The following is a 7,072-nucleotide window of genomic DNA, read 5'->3' on the forward strand; positions in this document are numbered from 1 at the left end:
CGGGTCAGCACACACACAAGAAGGTTGTAGTGTGTGATCAAAAGAAAACTCACACAGGCTGGGGGCTGGAGAGCCATAAGGGGGGTCACATTTGATGACAGGCCTGACTAGAATCAAGGAATGAAGACACACAGAGAGACCCAGAGAACAGATTTTTTTTCTTTTTGAGACAGAGTCTCACTCTGTTGCCCAGGATGGAGTACAGTGGTGTGGTTACAGCTCAGTGCAGCCTGGGCCTTCTGGGCTCAAGCAATCCTCCCACCTCAGCCTCCTGAAGAGCTGGGACTATGGGAGCATACCACCATGCCCAGCTAAGTTTTCTATTTTTTGTATTTTTATTAATGTTGCTCAGGTGGGTCTCAAATTCCTGAGCTCAAGTGATCCTCCTACTTCAGCCTCCCAAAGCGCTGGGATTGCAGGCATTAGCCAGTGTGCTCAACTTAGAGAGGAGCGTTTTAGGCAGAGAGATCAACAAGTCTGGAGTATTCAAGAACTGGCATTAAGACCTGTGTAGCTCGGACCAGTGGTAGAAGACAATGGCACATTAGAGGGGAGTTAGAAGCAAGGGTCATATCAAGTGAACTTGAAAGTTTGTGGCTTAATTTACATGACACAAGTGTAAAAGTGCCTTGCACATTACCTGGCATTTAGCAGAGGTTAAATAAATTTGGCTTTACTTTACCTTTCCACTCTTCCAGTTAATCACAAAGAAATGGCCTCTTGTCCCCAATTGCCAATGTGTAAAAGAAGGGCAAATCGCCCCAGCACCTATTCTCTGTTACTGTATTGCTGCTGAATATTGGTTGAACTTTTTGGCCACCAGCAAACCTCTCTCTATAAAAAACTATTCGTGGAGCCATAGTGAATACAGCCCTTCCCTAGCCACGCCCTGCACTAACCAGCTTTACCATCGTGTTAGGCAAGAGCACAAGGTCCTTTGATTTCCTTTCTAGACTAGTCTAACAGCTCATCAGGCATGAAGAAATCCCTCCTGGAACCACAATCCCCTTGCAAAGTGTCGGGTGAGGGTGGGGGTGGAGACAAGCAGGGGGGTGAGAGTACCAGCCCGTATTTTACAGCTCTTCCCAGGAACTCTGTTTTTTACAGAACTCCACAAGTTCTAGCCCCAAAACATGCGTCACTCGTTACTGACAGATTAAGTGAACAGCCATGAACAACCACCAACTGAGGTGGTTCCGTCCATCACTCTGAACTATTTCCTGAATGAATCACTGTCCTACTATAAAGTCTTCTTTCACTTGACAGCACAAGATTTCCAACTAGAGAAGTGTGCAACCCTTTGTTTCTAGGAAACAAATGTTAAGAAATAGAGGAAACTCTCAGAAATTAAACAAAAGCAAGATCGATTGATCCTGGCTCAGTAGCACCTTCTAATGGAGAGCAGGGGCACTGCAGCTCCTGGACGCCCCAAGAAGGTGATGATAATCATGTCCTTATTCTTTTGTATGAGATGGGGATCATGGGCTGAGCAGATGTCCCAAAGGTGTCTGCCATGCTGTACGCAGAAATGCTGAGGTTTCGTGCAAGACCGTATGTTGGGATCACTTGACAGGGTGCATGGAAAGCATCCTAGCAGGATTTTGCTAACAGAGAATGTGCCCTCTGCTAGGACTCTATAGAGTTACAGCCCAGATCCTAGCCTGCAGGTGGAGGCCCCGCCCTGTGAACTGCCCTCACACTATCCTACTGTTTGGAGACTCCGTTCATTCTCACTACTTTGTCGCAGGCCTGTAGGGAGCTCTACCAAGCAGAGCAAGCCCATAAATAAATAGCTCTGTGGTCACCTATGCATCAGTGGCACTGAATTAACTGTGAGGTGAACACTGCTCTCCTTCCCTGTGGACCCTTCAGCTGTTTTGTGTGTCCACGCTGTTGTGTGCCCTGGAAGAACTTTGAGATTTGCCGAAAGGTCACCAGCTGCAATTTCAGACCATGCGGGTGACTCAAATGTCTAACACTTAAATGCACCTGAAAGGGGTGGACAGCTGGGCTGGATGGTGGTAGAAGCAGCAGGCCCTGCCTTGGATCTCTTTACAGGGCAGAGAAGACTCCTTACACATGGAACTAGTAATCCCTCTCCCTCCTGATACCTATCTAACAGAAAAGTGCACCCTGCTCATAAGAAGAAAACCCAAAGCCACATTTGTCTTACAGGACCCTGATCTCTGGCTACAGATGATTTGACACAAACTAAGACAATCAGATTTTTTCTTCTGGAACTTGCTGTGAGACACAGAGACACAGTGGATTGGATGACAATGCTGGGACGTGAAGGATGTGTCCTTGGGACTAGGAAAGCAGTGGGTGCTGGATTTCATGACTCCCCTGAAATGTTCCAAAAATTCCCTTTCTGCATCAGCCAGAATGAATAGATTTCTGTTACCCACAGTGAAGATGGCCTTGACTGCTACAACACATATCACAATTAACATTTTGCAAATGAAGAAAGGGAGACTCAGAGAGCTTTAAAATGTTGTCAAGCTCAGTCTGCCCTAGTCAGGATAGCATAGGTTATGCTGCAGCAATAAATAAGCCTGAAATCCCAGTGGCTTAGTACAACAAAGGCTTGTTTCTCCTTCCCATCCCAGGCTGATAGCAACAGGGTAAGTGGCTCAGGCCTCCAGGCTCCTGCCGAGTTGTGACCCTGTCTCTAAAATGCATAGCTTCAGCGGTGGCTCATAAGGGAAGAGAGAGGATGAAGGATTGTGCATTGGGGACAACCTAGATGTAATTTATACTTCCACCCCATTTGACAAAACCCCTGGCCCTCACCTAAGAACAAGAGAGGCTGGGAAGTGTAGTCTTCCTATGGGTCCAGGAAGAGAAATGGGTGTGTGGAGGCTGATCTCCACCAGCCTCTCACACAGCTGGGATGGAAAGAGGCAGAACCAGGCCTAAGGCCACCCTGACCCCAGCATATGGCATCTCGCCACCGCTGATGCCAGTGGCCTTCTCTGCAGCTCACCAGGACTCCCACTGGAGAGGAGTGCCTGAGTAGGACCACTCTCCATCACCAGCAGCTCTGCCCACCTCACCCCAGCTGTGGATGCCACAAGGAGTCCCTGCACTTCACAGCAGCACCTCAATGCTTCAGGGACCAAAGGATGCATCTCTTTTTAAATGTTTTTATTCTAGTTTTAAAATTGTTGTGGGTACATAATAGGCGTATGATTTATGGGATACATGAGGTGTTTTGATACGGGAACGCAATGCATGATAATCACATCATGGAGAACGCAGTATCCATCCCCTCAAGCTTTTATCCTTTCTGTTACGAATAATCCAATTATACTTCTTAAGTTAATTTAAATGTACAATTAAATTATATTTGACTATAGCCACTCTACTGTGTTATCAAATAGTAGGTCTTATTACTTTTTTGTAACTATTTTTTTATAACCATTAGCTATCCCCACCCACCCTTGCCAATCCCCTCCCACTACCTTTCCCAGCCTCTGGCAGTTATTCTTCAGCTCTAAATGTCCATGAGCTCCACTGTTTCTATTTTTAGATCCCCTGAATAAGTGAGAACATGCCATGTTTGTCTCTCAGTGCCTGACTTGTTGCACTTAGCATGATGACCTCCAATTCTATCCATACTGTTGCAGATGACAGAATCTCATTCCTTTCTATGGCTGAATAGTGCTCCATTGCGTGTGTGCACCACATTTGCTTTACCCTTTCATCTGCTGATGGACACTTAGGTTGCTTCCAAATCTTAGCTATTGGGAACAGTGCTACAACAAACATGGGCGTACAGATTTCTCTTCAATATACTGATTTCCTGTCTTTTGTGCATATACCCAGCAGTGGGATCGCTGAATTGTATAGTAGCTCTATTTGCAGTTTTAGGAGGAAACTCCAAACTGTTCTTCATAGTAGCTTTATTAATTTATATTCCCACCAACAGTACATGAGTTTACTTTTCTCTACATTTATACATGTATATACAGAAAATTCCATCAAGATTCTGCCAAAAAGAACACTGTTAGGATAAATGAATTCAGTAAAGTCGCAGGATACAAAGATAAAATACAGAAATTGGTAGCACTTGTATACACTAATAATGGACTGTAAAAAAGAAAATATAGAAAATGATTCCATAGAAAATAGCCACAGGAAAATGAGATGCCTAGAAATAAATTTAACCAGGAGCTGAAAGACGTCTCCTTTGAAAAATATAAAACATTAATGAAAGAAATTAAGAGGATGCAAATAAACGGAAAGCTGTCCTGTGTTCTTGCATTAGAAAAACTAGCATTTTAAAGACACCAGTACTACCCAAAGCTATCTATAGTTTCAATGAAATCTTTATCAAAATACTAGTGATATTCTTCACAGAGATAGGAAAAACAATCCTAAAACTCATATGGAACCACAAAAGACTCAAACAGCCAAAGCATTCTGGAGAAGAAAAAAAAAGAAAGCTCAAAGCATCATACTGTCTGACTTCAAAATACACAATACACTACAAAGCTATAATAACCAAAACAGGGTGGCATTAGCATAAAGAAAGACAAATAGACAAAAGGGACAGGACAGAAAGCCCATAAACAACTCCATGCACCTACAGCCAGTTGATTTTTGACAAAGTGCCAAGAGCACACATTGCAAACAGGACAGATTCTTCAGCAAATGGTCCTTGGATAATGGGATATGCACACACAGAAGAATGAAACTGGACTTCTGTTCTTCACCAGATAGAAAAATAAACTCAAAATGGATTAAAGACATAAATATAGGACCCCAAATTGTGAAACTACTAGAGGAAAACTGTAGAAATGCTTTAGGACATTGGCCTGCGCAAGATTATTCTGAATATGACTCCAAAAGACAATCGAAGCTGCTGAAGCCCTGTTTCACATGGAATCTCCTACCTATTTGAGGGATTCAAGAAGTCCTAAATTTATCCATGCTGCTATGAGGCCAGATGTCTTTACAGAAACTGATGGAGGTGTCAACGGAGGAGTCTGAACCAATACATACCTCTCCTATTCCTACATCACCACAAGCCATGAACCAATGAAAAAGGAGAAAGTTGGCCATAAAGCAAAGACCCAACACTCACCAATTTCCCGTGGGTCTCCTGAGTTAGGTGTAAAAAGGAAACTGAGAGAAGGAAAAGGAAACACAGTCTATTTGTGGGAGTTTAGATCTACTTCAAGATAAACATACTTGTCCCCAGTATATTAAATGGATTCAGAGAGAACAAGGCATATTCAAACTGGTGGATTCAAGGGCTGTCTCTAAGCTTTGGGAAAAACATATGAACAAACCAGACATGAACTGTGAAACTATGGAACGAGCTCTGAGATACTATTATTAAAGGGGAATTCTTGCAAAGCTTGAAGGACAGAGGCTTGTATATCAGTTCAAAGATATGCCCCAATACATAGTGGTCGTAGATGATGATAGAAATGAAACCTGTAACAAAGATTTAGCAGGAGCTACTGATGAAAAATCATTAGATGAGTACCACTGTCTACAGAAAGTCTCCTGAAAGCAGCATCCTCTGTTTGTGGTGGCAAAATTCATCCCCTATAAACTTCTCCAGGCAGAGAAGCCTGTAGCTGGAGTTGTGAATATGCCTTCCCCTGGTCATGATGCTTCACCCAGGTTTCCAGCCAGCACTGCATCTATATCAGCAACAGCAGCTCCAAGGACAGTTCGTGTGGCAGTGCAGGTAGTTGTTGAAATGACGTTGTTGGGTTAGAAGACTTCAACTGTGGCAGTTCAGTCAGTGAATGCAGGTGCACCATTAATAACCAGCACTAGTCCAACAACAGTGACCTCTCCTAAGATAGTCATTGAGATAAGACTTACCATGATGCCAGCTTCTACTGAAAACTGAAACAAAATCACCATGCAGCCTGCCAAAATTATTACCATCCCAGCTACACAGCTTGCACAGTATCAACTGCAAAGTCAGATTTGACTGGATCAGGAAGCATTAACATTGTTGCCATCCCATTGGCTATGAGAGCACTTACCCCTGTTTTTTGTTTTTTGTTTGTTTGTTTGTTTGTCTGTTTGTTTGAGACGGAGTTTCACTCATGTTACCCAGGCTGGAGTGCAATGGCGTGATCTCGGCTCACCGCAACCTCTGCCTCCCGGGTTCAAGCAATTCTCCTGCCTCAGCCTCCCGAGTAGCTGGGATTACAGGCGCACGCCACCATACCCGGCTAATTTTTTGTATTTTTAGTAGAGACGGGGTTTCTCCATGTTGACCAGGATGGTCTCGATCTCTTTACCTCGTGATCCACCCGCTTCAGCCTCCCAAAGTGCTGGGATTACAGGCGTGAGCCACCGCGCCCGTCCTTACCCCTGTTTTAGCAGACTATGGTACACCTGAACTGAGACTATCAGCATCTACTCAACAGGCATCTGGCCAGACTCCTCCTTGAGTTATCAGTGCTGTCATAAAGGGGCCAGAGGTTCGATCAGAAGCAGTGGCAAGAAAGTAAGAACATAATGTGAACACTATGCAGCCAGAAGAAGAAAAACCGGCAGATGAAAATAAGACAGTTACTCATGCAGTGAGTCAGTGCACCTTCAGCTATTGCCCCTTCCTGTAACTATGAAAACAAAGGACTAGTGACATGTGAGAAATAAAAGCAGCTCCACCATGGACTTCAGGCTGTTAGTGGTAGGAATGACATAGACATTTGCATGGGAAGTCATCAAGAAAAGTCAAAGAAGACTTTAAGACATTTTTAATGCATATAAGAAAGTAAGAGAATTAAAGAAGTCACCACCAGGCAGTGGTGCTGGGAGGTGGGAAAGAACAGGGAGGACAGCTACTTTTCATCACATGCTCTTCACTTATTTGATTTGTTGTTATGTGAATTCATTGATTTGATAAAAATGAAAAGTACAACAAAAAAGCTAAGCAAGAAAGAAAGGCCTTTAATTCTTTTCCTGGTTCAAGTGGTTCCTGTTGCGGTTTCCACAGCCCTGATTCAGTTCCCTGGGACAGGAGCCTGCCCTAGGTTGGAGGCCCAGCACCTGGCCCTCACCTACTCCCAATCCCTTTCAGCAGTGATGTATCTCT

At 43.9% G+C, this 7,072-nt stretch overlaps 1 pseudogene; it reads left to right on the forward strand.

Annotated features, from left to right (window-relative positions):
* The first annotated feature begins 4,860 nt into the window (after window positions 1–4,860).
* On the forward strand, window positions 4,861–6,633 carry LOC108316976 (annotated as a pseudogene).
* Window positions 6,634–7,072: the final 439 nt, after the last annotated feature.

This window comes from Cebus imitator, unplaced genomic scaffold (assembly GCF_001604975.1).
Source record: "Cebus imitator isolate Cc_AM_T3 unplaced genomic scaffold, Cebus_imitator-1.0 Scaffold196, whole genome shotgun sequence".
NCBI classification, from domain to species: domain Eukaryota; kingdom Metazoa; phylum Chordata; class Mammalia; order Primates; family Cebidae; genus Cebus; species Cebus imitator.